This window comes from Larimichthys crocea, chromosome XVII (genome assembly GCF_000972845.2).
Source record: "Larimichthys crocea isolate SSNF chromosome XVII, L_crocea_2.0, whole genome shotgun sequence".
NCBI lineage: Eukaryota > Metazoa > Chordata > Actinopteri > Sciaenidae > Larimichthys > Larimichthys crocea.
Genome location: NC_040027.1, coordinates 12,741,492 through 12,758,258, shown reverse-complemented (window position 1 = coordinate 12,758,258; position 16,767 = coordinate 12,741,492). Strand labels below are relative to the sequence as shown.

Here is a 16,767-nt window from a genome sequence, read left to right as displayed (position 1 = left end):
GGCCTGGGCTGCTCACGAGTCAAAGAGACTAAGAGAGGAGGAAGAAGATTGACAGACACTGTAAGAAGTAGGAAAGCTCGGCACTTGTCCATCTGCGTTCACTGATAGCCCTTATCATTGACAGAATGGTGTTATTTGTTAGCACTCGCACAAAAAAAAAAAACTCACATGCTTGTTTGCTTTCTTGCTAACTTACTCATACAACAAGAGCAACCCCTCCCCTCGCTTTCACTTCTGCACGACTGTGCTGAGCTATTATGAAGAGAAGCAGAATGAGCAAAGTGATGGGGTCTGTGAAACGCGGTGATGACAGACTGCTGTGCTCTGCTTGGCTGCACAGCTTGTACCTGCAGCAAACTCAAATCCTTCCAAATATCCCGAGCCGAGGAGTGAGAGGGACTACACTGTGCTGACTCTTATAAAAGCTCCCTGCCTAAAGAAATCATCAATTTGCTGTTTCTCTGGGACTGGGTGCAAAAAATTAATAGGCCATCCAAGCAACCAACATAGCCAGTCCTCAGTGGCAATACAAAGCTGTAAGACTTCACAGAAATTAAAGATGACTGTGGCACCAGTGTGCAGCAAAGTGTTAAAACACCTTTAAGAGAAGTCTTTTCTGCTGAGTCATCACTAACTACGCACCACAATAAAAGCAATCTGGCGAAAACAAAAACAGCACAAAAGTTATTTTTATCTTGCTTTTCATTTTAATATTGAATTAAGTGACTAAATGTAACCAAAGTAGAGCCAAAGTAAACAAAAGGCAGGGCAAGAAAGTTGCGCCTCCTGCTAGTTTAAAACACTTCAGGGCTGGCGGCTAAATAAGAGGTTAATGTAAAATTAATGGACTGTGCTGCTGTGTCCAAGCAGGCAACTGTCTCCCAACAACACGAGAAGCAAATAGTTTCATGCCTGCGTTTCTAGTTCGTTGGTTTAGGAGCTTTTTGCTTGTGTCAAATATTTATGAGTAGCCATCTGCTTCACGGAAAATGGTTTCTTAGGGTGAAGATACTGAGTGCTAAAACGCATTGTTTGTAAGACCTGTAAGTCTGGTCCGAAAACTTATCAAGGAAGTGCTTACAACGTCTACTGCAGCATGTGAAAATTTCAGTGTGATGATGTAACTGTTTCTGAAGACAATCTATGTCCTGAGTGTGAGAGACGAAGTGAAACTTCAGTTTCTTTTCCTTGTGTGGTTTCTAAAAATACTCATACAAAAACATGTTTTCATCCACTTCAACTATACTTTTTTTTTTTAATATTTTTATCCGGCACCAAACCTTGTCTGCAGACTAAGCACAAAGTGTGGGGGGGGGATGCAATGATGAATGCAGTGCAGCAGTTTTGGGGAAAATCTCTGCCCCCTAGAGGCCAGCTGGCAGACAGCTCACCCAGCAGCACAAACTAATTGTTGAAAATCTACTGACAGGCTCCAAATTGCTGGAAAAAGAAAAAAGAAAACGCGCTCAGCAAGATTTGATGGCAAACCACCAGAAAGCTTGTTAGAGCTGGACTCTGGCACACCAACACTTTTACAAAAAGTTGGCATCTTAAAAACACTTCATTTGTCCAAAACTGTCAGAATTGTGCTGAATGGAATGCACCTCCTATTCTCCACATGCAATTACATTCGTTCATTGTTAAATTCTTTTTTTTTTTTTTTTTTTTTTTTTAGCAAAGAAATTAGGTAATACGTAGGAAACAACATTTTAAGGGCTCTAAGGATGGCAGTCTTAGTTTAGTAGTTCACACTATTTTGGACGAGAGCAGGAAGACTCAGTTGCCTTTAGTGTTTCATTTAGCCTTTTAAATATCCAAGCATTTCTACAACACTGCTGCATGGACAGAGATAGATATTTTATAACTGCGGGCAGGCCCAGAGGAGCCGATCTCTGGATCAGAGTCCTCTCCTGAGATGTGTCGTCTACTATCATTATGTACACCAAATCACACAGTGAACTTGTGTGACTGACTGACCTCATTTTAATGGCTAACTGGTTTGGACTAAAAAAATATGTTCGGATAGCGCAAGACTGAGGCCTATGCATGGATGCAGAGAGGCTGAGGCAGCAGATCCTGGTGAAAGTCACTAAATGAGTCAGAGAGAAAGAGAGAGGGATGACTGATGAGGCGAAGATAGCCATCACCCAGCCTGAGCACCACAATGGTCAGTGGAGGCAGCTGTGGTTTGGTTGGGGCCAGGTCTGTGGTGCTGTTGAGTTAGAACAATACTCCAGCACAGGAGGCCCAGATCCCAATCAGCCCAGGAATGTGGAAGAGGAAGCTCTGGGAACAATGTGCAGCGTTCCAATGCCATTCTGGGTCCCACCCGCCTCTGCCTTGTTCTGCTTTCATGCAGGAGAAAACAGGAAAACTAGCGGGCTGGGGCCCAGAAGTCACAGTCCGTTTTTGCAGTCAGCTGTGGGGGGCTGGCCAGTACACCGTCAGCACAACCGTACTACAGTCATGTTGATCGCTCTGGATGTGCATACATCTGAACTGCTACTCCACCACTTGATGTCAGTAAACAGTTCGAGGTCCATGTCAGGTAACCTGAATATCCAAACAATGTTGCACTGCCCTCTAATGGCACAAACAGCAACCGCATTATAGATGCAACAACCACGTCTTGCTGTGCAGGGCTCTCAAGTGTAACCTCAAGTTATGAAGCCATAAAATTACCTTCTTGCTCATGTGTTACCATGGCAATACTAACTTAATTTAATACTAAAGGGTTGAGGGGGAGTGCTTAGGGTTGGGGTTATTCAGCGGTTAACACATATATTATATATATATCTATATATATATATATATATATATATTAACACATATATTTAGCAAACCTGCTGCTTGAAAGACATGCACGCATCTGTCCAGCATTCGACATGGAAACAGAACCACTGTTTTGCACAATAATGTATCCCATCCCGTCACTTTCAGAGATATTAATCTTGCTTGTTTTCATATAAAGTATATCATTGATTTGTTCTTAAAGGCCGGCTAAGTTCAAGAGGTTCAATCAATAAGAGTCAGATCAAACAGGCTGTCAAGGAACAAAACAACTACAGTCAATGTTCAGTCATGGTTCATTCAGAGCTCTGATGTATGAGCCTCTGTTTGAGAACTGCACTTTGCTACTATCTACTTCAACTTCTCAGGTCTGGGAAACTACAAGCCAAGAATGTAGGCAACGTCTGCAAACAGGAACAAGAAATGCAACGTTCGACGTTCACACACGGACAAAGATGTCGAGCTGGTTCTGCCCAGACGTCCTGATTGACAGCTGTGAAGCAACCCACAGAGAACGGGGTTGTCACTGCTGAAGAATGTGAGAATGTGACCTGACCAGACCCTGCATAAAAAACGATCCCATTTTCTATCCTGACCAATTACCATTCTGAGATGACGCTCATCTCCCATAGTTCGCAATAGTATAACGAAAAAGACAAAAATAATGTATTTAGAGGAACACAAAAGTGTATTTCAACTTCACAAGCTTTGCCGTTCCTTGCGCAAGCAACTCGACACAACCACAGACATTTTTTATGTTGTTGTTCAGCATTCTGGGTCCAAAATTAGCCACTTTCAAAATAGAAGTAAAAAAATTTGTTTTGGCAAATAAAATAAATGAAGTCAGCCAACATTAGTGGGTCGCTCGCTACAAACCCTCATCAATACAACACATAAGTTCATTGACCACGTTTTGTTTTAGCACACCAGTGGATGCAACATACAGTACGACTCTTGCAACTGTTTGGTCATCCCTCACTGTCCACCGTTACTTTAACCAGCTAACTACCTGGTTCAGTCGCCGCTTTCGCTGCTACTGGCAAAAGATAAACCAAGGAGTTCATTTTGGACGCTTCAAGCACTAGAACTGCAACTCAGAGTTAGATTCATAGTAGAATAATGTTGTTTGAAATTACACCTAGTCTAGTCATCTGTATAGTATTTGAGTTATTTCCCATACTTGCAAAAACTAGTGTGTGACACAACATCGTGTCACGCTGTGCTGAAACAACCAGACTGTTGTTGTGCCATCACATTCAGACTGCTGGGGAAATCCATAAATAATGTATGAGTATTGTATTTTACATTTAGAACTAAAATCTAATATGAAATAGCCTCCTTGTAGTACCTCTACGTATGAGAACAGAAGGTACCTCAAGCACCAGTTGCCACAAACACTAACACCATCTGGGTGCTACTTTAACACGGTGCGCTGAAGTCACATTAGGGAGGAGGACGGCTAACTAGACTGACAAAAATGATAACGTGATGTTCATAAACATGTGGCATTCTGTTCCTCGTTTGTTTGTTTGTTCCTTTTTTGTTGTATTTTATTAATCAGCTGTGACACACGCGCTATTTTAACTCGATAAAAACACCGTTACTTCCTTCTAACAATAGCTTTGCTCTGTGCACTGTGAGGGAAGTTAAGAACGCCTTTGCATGTTAATTTTATCATCCAATTGTCACATTACATTTTTAGATGACTGGTTTTCTTTTTCGTTTGTTTGAAAAATAATGAGTCATAAAGTTGACCCATTTCCATGATAAGCATACAAAGACAGATGTTACTGTTGCTGCGACAAACCGGCAACCTCTGCCCTACCATGGCTGGATAAATATACATTAAACACACACAATTAGAACCAACAGATGCAAACGTTGCTTCAACTTTTGACCTGTACGAAGATACTGTTTGCCTGCAGAGTAGAATGAGGCAATGTGTTGCCAAGCAGAGGAAGAAAACTCCAAATGCTAGTTTCAGGATTCAGTAAAAAAAACTCAACAAAGAGATTACTTCAACACCTTGTTTGTTCCCACAGTACTTAGCTCGCAGTTTCTCAAAGACCTAAAGCACACCACACAGCGCAACACTACTCACTTAACCACTGTGACGTACCTTAAGGCCATAGAGCAGGGGCTGGAAGTGGAAAGAGAAAGGAGGGTCCGCAAGTTCACTGCACAAGAATCTGAAAGAGAGACCACAGAAATCATGTCTTTAACAACAGAACAGTATACTGAGAAGACAGCAGACACGCCAACTGACCAGGGTTATTTACCGCTGAAGCACAAAAGGCAGATCCAATTAACCTTTGACTGGTCACACGTCTAGTCAAGAGTATATATTTCAGTACTTCAGAACGATCGTGTTGTCAAAAGGAAAAGGGAGTTTTGTTTAGCAATGGTTTGACACCGAACAACATCCTGTACAACGACAGGGCCGTAAAGACAGAGTGTTGTTGGACAGTCCATTCTTGGTCACAGCAAAGTGATAGGTCGACCTCATGTTGGCTTCAGTTCAGGGTTGGCTCAGTGCTGGGACAGGATTAAAACCTCCTCTTGGGCAGAGTAATAATCTGAAGATTACACACTACATCCAAGAGGCAGTTACATAAGCGATCAGCGCCTCCAAAACTCTACTTTCCTTACAGTTTATCATCATAGTGGCTGAAAGGGTCTCCTTTTATAGTCAGGTAATCTCGAATGCAGTCTTCTCTCAGAGAAGAATGTAATCAGAACTGTTTGTAAAGTACAAAGTAGAGACATAATCCAGTAACGATAAAGATAAAGAGACGAAGCATTAGAGAATATAAACTTCTGATATTATCAAACTGTAGTCAAACAAAGGAAGGAAGAACAAGCCACTGAGTCACATAGCAGCCAGACAGAGAAGTTAATGTGTGAGAACTTCCACTCTAAGAGGGGACAGATGGTGAGAACAGGTCAGCGTAGATATGAAGTCAAAACAAAACCAAAAAAAAAACCTTGACGGCACAAAAAGTTGTGTCAGCGACATACCGCTGTACGCACCTTTATCCCACCCACCACAAACACCATGAAAAAAAAAAAAAAAGAGTCTCAGATGCAATCATTCGCGTCTTGCGCTGACAGACCTGTGAATAATACATCTGACTTCCTGTTCCAACTCAGCGACTCCAAAAAACAAAAAAAAGTGTGACCACAGAAAAAGTGTAAGCCAAACCCCGTGCACATCCTGAATGCTGTAGCAAATACAGCCACAGACTAAGCTCCTGCTCTATATTTAAGCTCTTAAACACACATTTTTCTGGTAGCACCAAAACATATCTCATATCTCGAGAGAACATCAGTATCGCTGCGTTAACCAGATCTGTGCGGAGAGTTTAAACATTGCACATTTTGGTGTAACTGCAGCGTGTGAGACGGGCTAAAGGTCAGCGGAGCACAACGGATCTTATCAATGTTTAACTTCATCTCATACCGCCTGGCAATTTCCAGCACACCGCAAAGGATGCTGCAAATAGGAGGCTGATAGCTTATCCAGGATATAAGAGATATCCCTGACAAAGGCAAGATTGTCCCGTCTCACTTTCACTGTGTTCTCTTCAGCGTTATGCCACATATCAACTTTCACTAACAGTTCTCTGTCGCTTCCTTCAAGTTCACCTTTGAGTAACGCTTGCATCTGCAAAAGATTTTTTTTTTTTTTTTTTTTTTAAACTCAAGAATGTCTGATTCATGTGTATTCACTGTACTTGTTTTGAAGAATCTGGGCTAGCTCATATTCAGAAACAGGCAGTAAATTGGACAAAAGAGGGAATAGCCTATATCTGGCTCCCTCCAACACTAAATGACAGGCCTGGCCTTGTTGTAATCACTACCTCTTCAGCGGAAACATTACTGGCTTCTTCCGACCGGGAAGGGAAGTGCATAAACAAACACCTTTTTTTTGCATGTTTCAACAGATATTCTTGTTATGGTTATCTTTCTCTGGAGAGACATGTATAGCCCGAAAGTATGGCATATTAACATAAGCGTCAATGGATCTAAACATGGCAGAAATGCCGGCGATTCGGCTGAGGCCGTTTTGAGGGCAAAGACAGGGTGGTTTCTTTGGCGAAGGCAGACCCAAACATCAATTATGCTCCAAACCCTCTCTCCCAAAGCCAAGGATAATCTTCCTCAGCAGGGCTCAATTATAGGTTATTTCTAGCTAGACTCGGTCCTTATTGTGTACTACATTACGCCGAGTCTTTCAATGCAATCAATGAAAAGAATGCTCAACCCATGTAAATCAGAGTAAGCGATGTCGTTCACTGCACTGAGAGGCGAAGGAGGCTTCTGAAAGTTAGCTTTATGAAGATGGTGGTTAGATGAAGTTCAGAGAGATGAGGTCTCTAAAACCATCATTCATTATCTTTAAAACGCAGAAAACTAATTGTTAATCTGATTTATGTAGGGTAGTACTTTCATATTGTTATTCTGTTGAGCATTTTGTAACAACATCACCACTTTTAACTGTTGACCAACTCATGAATATCCTTATCTTCTCTTTTTCACAGGAAGCCCTCATTAAAGAGTGTGAATTTCCCACAAACAGACAGTAGTAGATACAATATGTGCTGGGTTCAATGCTCTTTATGTGGCCATAAAGACGGGTGCTAGCACACGAGGAAATTAGCAACGTTTAATTCCGCTCGGGCCAAATTTATATGCAGTTCCTCAAAGTATGTGTTCAGTTGCCCAGTTAATAATTTAGCCATGTGCAAATGGAAACACCTGCATCCAGATGGTCAGTCTAGGCTTAGATAAGAGGTCACCTCCAGTAATCTGGTCATATAAATGACAGCTGACATTAACGTGGAGAGTTCAGATGGTTTTGAAGAAGGCCAAATCGAGATTCCCTGCAGAAGCTGCCAATATAGAACCAGTTTAACCGCTGAGAGGTCAGAGGGTATGGAAACAGGTGCTGAAACATGCAAGATATTTGTTTTAAGAGGGACAGACGACAACATACTACTAAACAGAAGCAAGTTAAAGATAAAAGTTAGATACAAAGAACAAAATAAGTTGGATGCTGCTTGTATTTAAGATATGAAAAACAACAAAAATCCAAATTAAGAACAGAGTTATTTTTGTGTTACATAATGTTTGTGTAGTCACCACTGAAATGCTGAGTTAACAGTTAATCCTTGAAGGGGGGCAGCTTAGTGAGAGGGGCCACTGTGGCGGTGTTTTACAGAGTTTGGTTTTACATCCCTATATACTCTTCAGTGTCATTAATGTCTTTCCAGATTAAACCAAACACACTAATTCACTAGAATTATGCCCTAGATAATCACAGATATATAGCGATCTGCAATCTAGGGGGGATTCCCTTATAGTTTGAGAATACACTAAACATCTGTACTGCCATCAGAAGCTTATCCCGGCAGAGATGAACAGGGATCAGCCAGCGGCGAAGACTTTCGATCTAGTACAACAATGCCAAGTGTATAAAATGCTTCAACTATGTGTGCCACTTCACAGCAGTGCCACTGCAGTAACCGTCCAACATGGTACACTGCAGCAAAATCAAACTTGAAATTAAATTTAGTCTAAGGCTAACCTCTAAAAAAAATGTCATAAACGCAAACATGCACAACATTCATTCCTCAGAGCATAGTACTCCCACATGTGGGGCGCACTATTTCTTCTCGTCACCATGCCTTTCGTCCTCGTCTGAAATAGTTTGGCCATCTCCACCACCTCCAGTCACACAGTAGCAGACCAGACCAGATTCCTTCTCTGTCTGTCTGTATGCAAAGTGCCAGCGCTTGTGTCTCTCTACAGCAGAAAGCGAACAAATGCTTCATTGTATTGTCAGATACACTCCCGAACAAGGGGAATGAAGTCCTCAGAGAAATGTTAGATGCTCACTGTTATGTATGTATGTATGTATGTATGTGCCACCAATGCATATGAAGAAGAAGCACGCCATGCACACCTGCACCACCTGATCATGTTGTAGTCTCCTGTTCATGTGTCTCATTGCAATTTTTTCCTATTTCTTGCATTTATTATTTATATATTGGTCACTTACTTTTGTAGTATTATTTATATTACAGTCACTACTCTTGCAATAATATTATTATTTGTATCATGCTCACTTTCCTTTGCGATTTTTCTTACACTATGGTCACTTTACATTACAATACTTTATATATAATGCCACTTTTATCCTCAGTACTTGTCTGTTTTTGAAAGTTGATTATTTTTCGTGTTTATTGTGTAGGTTATAGATATTTCTGTCTGTTTATTGTGTAGGTTATAGATATTTCTGTCTGTTTATTGTGTTTTTTTGCCTTTTCTACTTTGTTCTAATTCTGTAGTGTATGCTACACTTTCCTCTGCTGCTGTAACAAGTTAAATTTCTCCGTGGTGGGATGAATAAAGTATATCTAATCTAATCTAATCTAATGCTTGGGCATGTTATGGCTTTAGAAACACACCAAGTGTGACCTCACACAAACAAAAAGTGCTTCACCTGGATGTAAACTAAATAACGCAGCTTTTGTGTCCTAGATAAATCTAGTGCATTACTAATGTGTGTGTGTGTGTGTGGTTATTTTGATACTGCGGCTATCAAACCGTTTTGTTGTTTTGTATTTTTTAAATGTCTGACACGAAAGCTGTGAGCCAAAAACAAAAAAGAGAGACGTTAAAATTAGACACACATGATAGTAACGTGCCGTTTTTTTTTTTTAGTTAGCAACTAGCCTGAGCCCTTTAGTGTTGATACTGTGTTTAGCAAAGTGCTAAGTGCTAGTTAGCCAGCCGAGCAGTCAGATGTCAACTATAAGTTAACGTTCAGCTCTGCTGCTGTGATAGCTACGTTAACAGCCGTGCTAGCTCATATGGCAGCAATGACAACAGGATTTTTAATATGTTTTTAAAACCTAAGATTAAACTTACAAAAAAGGCAAAGCTAGGCGGTGAACTCACACTTAGCAAGAGGGGAGCCAAACTCCTTCTTCTTCTTTTAGCATGAAGCTAAAAGCTCCCAAAAAAAAAATTGTAGCAGTTGGAAAGCTAACGTTTTTTTTTTTAAACCTCAACGGTCAAAGTTAATAACGGAACTTGACGTAAAGACGTTAACTACAGCACATACCGACCGCAGTGTCCTCAATTACTTCAATATTCGTAAAGCTGACATTACTCACAACTTTTTTGTTTCCTCTTCTCTCTCTCTCTGCCCCCTTTTTTTTTTTTTTTTTTTTTTTTTTAAGTTGAGCTAGGTAGCTAGCTTGCAGACGTTCTTTTCATTTGCCGAACAAGCTTCAACGTCCTGGCCCTCCTCCATTGGAAGGATTTGCGTAGTGGTGAGATTTTTTTTTTCTCTCGGTCTGTTTCAGTGTTGAGAGAGAGAGAGAGAGAGAGCTCCACTGTCAAGACTTAGTGATGTGTCGTTCGCGAACGAGTCGATTCAAAGAGCCGGCTCTTTTTTTTTTTTAAGTTGAACGACTCCGGTGTTCCCGTGAAATGCACAAAATCAAGTTTATTTGTATAGCCCTTTACAATAGAAGAACGGTACCCAAAGTGCAATTTATATTAGAAGTGCTGTAGTGCTGTAGGGTATTAAAAACCTTCCAGAAATACATAGAAACCCAGATAGCAAAAATCTTTTGTTTTGTTTGTTTGTTTGTTTCTTTTTAGCAGACGCTTTTATCCAAAGCGACTTACAGAGGAGGACATAAGCTGAGAAAGGTGTAAAGGAGTACAGAGTAGTTGTTAGTTTTGTTAGTTTTGTTAGGCAGGGAAGCATTCTCGAAACAGAAAGGTTTTTACAAGTTTTTTAAAGGTCGAAAGGGATGTTTTTTTTCTTTTGGCTTCGCTTTGGCCCAAATCTAGGCTTGCATTTTGGCAAGGTTATGGGTCGATGTCTGGGCCATAAATGGCCCACATTAGGAAAGCCCAAATCATACCAAAAGGGAGCTAAAATTCACCCAAAACAAATTGTGGACTTCCAAAATATAGCCATAAATGTCCCAGAAGAGCCCCAGATCAGCTGTTCCCGCTCGCGCCCAATCTTCTGGCATGCCATAAACATGCCTTAACTCAGCCATAAATTGCTGGCGCCTCCTTATCTATTATGGATAACCCTAATCAAACCATCGGAGCAGACAGCCCTAGTCAGAATTGAACACCAATCTAAAAAAGTGGCTCTTAAGCTTCAGTTTAAAAAGGCTGAGATCAGTAGTGGTGCGGATGTCAGGGGGAAGTTTGTTCCACAGTCTGGGAGTAGCGACAGCAAAAGAACGATCACCCCACTGTTTAAATCTCGACCTAGAGACCTCTAACAGAAGCTGTCCCGAAGAGCGCAGGGCTCTGCTACAATTGCGAAAAGTTAAAATCTCTGATAAGCAGACATCCCAAGTCTCCCGGAAGTTCCGGGAGTCTCCCTGATATTGACAGTGGCTCCCTGATGCCCGCGAGCTAGGTAAAACATCCCGGATTTTGGATTACGCGAGAGAGATTAAAAAAAATGCGAGTGCGAGCATAAAGAAAAGATAGTACCTCGCGCATCATGCTCGGATTACTTTCAGTTACATTGCGCAGGCATAGGCGAGAGGAGGGGAGGGGGGGAGGTCCGCAAGTTCACTGCAGGCAAGAATCTGAAAGAGAGACCACAGAAATCATGTTTTACAACAAACAGTAACTGAGAAGACGCAGACTACCCAACTGACACCAGGGTTTATTCGTACCGCTGTAAGCACAAAGCAGATCCATATAACCTTTGACTGGTACACGTCTAGTCAAGAGTATATTTCAGGATACGTCATGAACGATCGTGTTGTCAAAGAAAAGGGCGTTTGTTTAGCAATGGTTGACACAGAACCAACATCCTGTACAACGACCAGGGCCATAAAGACGGAGTGTTGTTGGACAGCCATTCTTGGTCAAAGCAAATGATAGGTCGACCTCATGTGGCTTCAGTCAGGGTTGGCCAGTGCTGGGACAGGATTTAAAACCTCTTGGGCAGATAATATAATCATGAAGATTAACACACAGAACGGAGAAAGATCCAAGGAGGCAGTTGATAACATAAGCGACAGCGCCTCCAAACTCTACTTTCTTACAGTTTATCATGCATAGTGGCTGAAAGGGTCTCCTTGTTTTTATAGTTCAGTAATCTCGACTAGTTGCATCTTCTCTCAGAGAGAATGTTAATCAGAACTGTTGTAAGTACAAAAGTAGGCGATACAACCAGTAACGCTAAAGATAAAAGACGAAGCTCAGAGAATAAAACTTCTGATATTATCAAACCTGTAGTCAAACAAAGGGAAGGAAAACAAGCCACTGAGTCTAACAGGCATCAAAAAAGACGAAGTTGTGTGAATGGTAGAACGTCACATCTAAGCAGGGGACAGATGGTGAGAACAGGCTCAGCGTAGCATCAAGTCACAAACAAAACGCAAAAAAAAAACCTGACGGCACCAAAAAAGTTGTGTCAGCGACATACCGCTGTACGCACCTTTATCCCACCACCCAAACACCCATGAAAAAAAAAAAAAAAAAAGAGTCTCAGATGCAATCATTCGCTTCTTGCCGCTGACAGACCTGTGAATCAATACATCTGACTTCCTGTTCCAACTCAGCGACTCCAAAAAACAAAAAAAAGTGTGAAACAGAAAAAGTGTAAGCCAACACCCGTGCACATCCTGAATGCTGTAGCAAATACAGCCACGACTGAACTCCGCTCTATATTTAAGCTCTTAAACACACATTTTTCTGGTAGGCACCAAAACATATCTCATATCTCGAGAGAACATCAGTATCGGCTGCGTTAACCAGATCTGTGCGGAGAGTTTAAACATTGCACATTTTGGTTGTTAACTGCAGCGTGTGAGACGGGCTAAAGGTCAGCGGAGCACACGGATCTTATCAATTTTAACTTCATCTCATACCGCCTGGCAATTTCCAGCACACCGCAAAGGATGCTGCAAATAGGAGGCTGAAGCTTATCCAGGAATAAGAGAATCCCTGACAAAGCAAGATTGTCCCGTCTCAATTCCCTGTGTTCTCTTCAGCGTTTATGCCACATAGATCACTTCCTAACATTCTCTGTCGCTTCCTTCAAGTTCACCTTGAGTAACGCTTGCATCTGCAAAAAGGGGCATTTTTTTTTTTTTTTTAACTCAAGAATGTCTGATTAGCATGTGTATTCGCTGTACTTGTTTTGAAGAAGAATCTGGCTAGCTCATATTCAGAAACAGGCCATAAGTAAATTGGACAAAAGAGGGATAGCCTATATCTGGCTCCCCTCCAACACTAAATGACAGGCCTGGGCCTTGTTGTAATCACTACCTCTTCAGCGGAAACATTACTGGCTTCTTCGACCGAGAAGGGAAGTGCATAAACAAACACCTTTTTTTTGCAGTTTCAACAGATTCTTGTTATGGTTATCTTTCTCTGGGAGACATGTATACCCCGAAAGTTAGGCGCATTAACATAAGCGTCAATGGATCTAAACAGGCAGAAATGCCGGCGATTCGCTGAGGCCGTTTTGAGGGCAAAGAACAGGGTGGTTTCTTTGGCGAAGGCAGACCCAAACACAATTTGCTCGCAAACCCTCTCTCCCAAAGCCAAGGATAATCTTCCTCAGCAGGGCTCAATTATAGGTTATGTCTAGCTAGACTGCCCTTATGTGTACTACATTACCCGAGTCTTTCAATCAAGCAATAAAAGAATGCCAACCCATGGTAAATCAGAGTAAGCGATGTCGTTCACTGCACTGAGAGGCGAAGGAGGCTTCTGAAAGTTAGCTTTATGAAGATGGTGGTTAGATGAAGTTCAGAGAGATGAAGGCTCTAAAACCATCATTCTTATCTTAAAACGCAGAAACACAAAAAAAACTATTGGTAACTCGCTTTATGTAGGGTACGTCTTTCGATTGTTATTCTTTGAGCATTTTGTAACAACCATCACCACTTTTAACTGTTGACCAACTCATGATATCCTTATCTTCTTCTTTTTCAGGAAGCCCTCATTAGAGAGGTGTGAATTCCCACAAACAGACAGTAGTAAATACAATATGTGCTGGTTCAATGCTCTTTATGTGGCCATAAAGACGGGTGCTAGCACACGAGGGAAATTAGCAACGTTTAATTCCGCTCGGGCCAAATTATATGCAGTTCCTCAAAGTATGTTCAGTTGCCCAGTTAATTAATTTAGGCCATGTGCAAATGGAAACACCTGCATCCAGATGGTCAGTCTGGGCTTAGATAAGAGGTCACCTCCAGTAATCTGGTCATATAAATGACAGCTGACATTAACGTGGAGATTCAGATGGTTTTGAAGAAGGCAAATCGAGATTCCTGCAGAAGCTGCCAATGTAGAACCAGTTTAACCGCTGAGAGGTCAGAGGGTATGGGAAACAGGTGCTGAAACATGCAAGATATTTGTTTTAAGAGGGACAGACGACAAATACTACTAACAGAAGCAAGTTAAAGATAAAAGTTAGATACAAAGAACAAAATAAGTTGGATAGCTGCTCGTATTTAAGATTGAAAAACAACAAAATCCAAATTAAGAACAGAGTTATTTTTGTGTTACATAATGTTTGTGTAGTCACCACTGAAATGCTGAGTTAACAGTTAATCCTTGAAGGGGGGCAGCTTAGTGAGAGGGGCCACTGTGGCGGTGTTTTACAGAGTTTGGTTTTACATCCCATATACTCTTCAGTGTCATTAATGTCTTTCCAGATTAAACAAACACACTAATTCACTAGAATTACGCCTAGATAATCACAGATATAGACGATCTGCAATCTAGGGGGGGATTCCCTTATAGTTGAGAATCACTAAACATCTGTACTGCCATCAGAAGCTTATCCGGCAGAGATGAACAGGGATCAGCCAGCGGCGAAGACTTTCGATCTAGTACAACAATGCCAAGTGTATAAAATGCTTCAACTATGTGTGCCACTTCACAGCAGTGCCACTGCAGTAAACCGTTCCAACATGGTACACTGCAGCAAAATCAACTTGAATTAAATTAGTCTAAGGCTAACCTCTAAAAAAAAAAGTCATAAACGCAAACATGCACAACATTCATTCCTCAGGCATAGTACTCCACATGTGGGGCGCACTATTTCTTCTCGTCACCATGCCTTTCGCCTCGTCTGAAATAGTTTGGCCATCTCCACCACTCCAGTCACCAGTAGCAGACCAGACCAGATTCCTTCTCTGTCGTCTGTATGCAAAGTGCCAGCGCTGTGCCCTCTACAGCAGAAAGCGAACAAATGCTTTCATTGTATGTCAGATACACTCCCGAACAAGGAGAAGAAGTCCTCAGAGAAAGTTAGATGCTCACTGTTATGTATGTATGATGTAGTGCCACCAATGCATAAGAAGAAGAAGCACACCATGCACACCTGCACCACCTGATCATGTTGTAGTCTCTGTTCATGTGTCTCATTGCAATTTTTTCTATTTCTTGCATTTATTATAATACTGGTCACTTACTTTTGTATATTATCTATATTATGGTCACTACTCTTGCAATAATATTATTATGTGTATCATGCTCACTTTCCTTTACGATTTTCTTACATATGGTCACTTTACATTGACATACTCTTTTTATATCATGCCACTTTCATCCTCAGTAGAGTACTTGTCTGTTTTGAAGGTTGATTGTTTTTGTGCTGTGTTTATTGTGTGATGGTTATAGATGTATTTCTGTCTGTGTTTTAGATATTTCTGTCTGTTTATTGTTGTAGGTTTATAGATAGTTCTGTCTTTTTATTGTGTAGGTTATAGATATTCTGTCTGTTTATTGTGTTTTTTTTGCCTTTTCTACTTGTTCTAATTCTGTAGTGTATGCTACACTTTCCTCTGCTGCTGTAACAAGTTAAATTTCTCCGTGGTGGGATGAATAAAGTAATATCTAATCTAATCTAATCTAATGCTTGGGCATGTTATGGCTTTAGAAACACACAAGGTGACCTCACACAAACAAAAAGTGCTTCACCTGGATGTAAACTAAATAACGCAGCTTTTGTGTCCTAGATAAATCTAGTGCATTCTAATGTGTGTGTGGTGTGTGTGTGGTTATTTTGATACTGCGGCTATCAAACCGTTTTGTTGTGTTTGTATTTTTTAAATGTCTGACACGAAAGCTGTGAGCCAAAAACAAAAAGAGAGAGACGTTAAAATTAGACACACATGATGTAACGTGCCGTTTTTTTTTTTTTTAGTTAGCAACTAGCCTGAGCCCTTAGTGTTTATACTGTGTTAGCAAAGTGCTAAGTGCTAGTTAGCCAGCCGAGCAGTCAGATGTCAACTATAAGTTAACGTTCAGCTCTGCTGCTGTGATAGCTACGTTAACAGCCGTGCTAGCTCATATGGCAGCAATGACAACAGGATTTTTAATATATGTTTTTAAAACCTAAGATTAAACTTACAAAAAGGCAAAGCTAGGCGGTGAACTCACACTTAGCAAGAGGGGAGCCAAACTCCTTCTTCTTCTTTAGCATGAAGCTAAAAGCTCCCAAAAAAAAAAAAAATTGAGCAGTTGGAAAGCTAACGTTTTTTTTTTTTAAACCTCAACGGTCAAAGTTAATAACGGAACTTGACGTAAAGACGTTAACTACAGCACATACCGACCGCAGTGTCCTCAATTACTTCAATATTCGTAAAGCTGACATACTCACAACTTTTTTGTTTCCTCTTCTCTCTCTCTGCCCCTTTTTTTTTTTTTTTTTTTTTTTTTTTTTTAAGTTGAGCTAGGTAGCTAGCTTGCAGACGTTCTTTTCATTTGCCGAACAAGCTTCAACGTCCTGGCCCTCCTCCAGGAAGGATTTGCGTAGTGGTGAGATTTTTTTTTCTCTCGGTCTGTTTCAGTGTTGAGAGAGAGAGAGAGAGCTCCCTGTCAAGACTTAGTGATGTGCCGTTCGCGAACGAGTCGGTTCAAAGAGCCGGCTCTTTTTTTTTTTAAGTTGAACGACTCCGTGTA

At 41.0% G+C, this 16,767-nt stretch overlaps 1 protein-coding gene across 6 annotated transcripts in view; it reads right to left on the bottom strand.

Annotated features, from left to right (window-relative positions):
- Positions 1-16,629, bottom strand: part of fryl (furry homolog, like) — a 67,418-nt gene extending 50,789 nt beyond the window's left edge. For 2 of the 6 annotated variants that reach the window (XM_027290195.1, XM_019278265.2), the window contains exons 1-2: positions 9,972-10,197; positions 4,910-4,979 (exon numbers count right to left, since the gene is read on the bottom strand). The gene's annotated coding sequence lies outside the window, so the exon portion shown is untranslated. Of the gene's footprint in view, positions 1-4,909; positions 4,980-9,753; positions 9,932-9,971; positions 10,198-16,465 lie in introns of those variants that run through there. The other 4 variants (XM_027290196.1, XM_019278266.2, XM_027290194.1 and 1 more) reach the window with 3 other exon arrangements.
- Between the last annotated feature and the right edge of the window lie 138 nt (positions 16,630-16,767).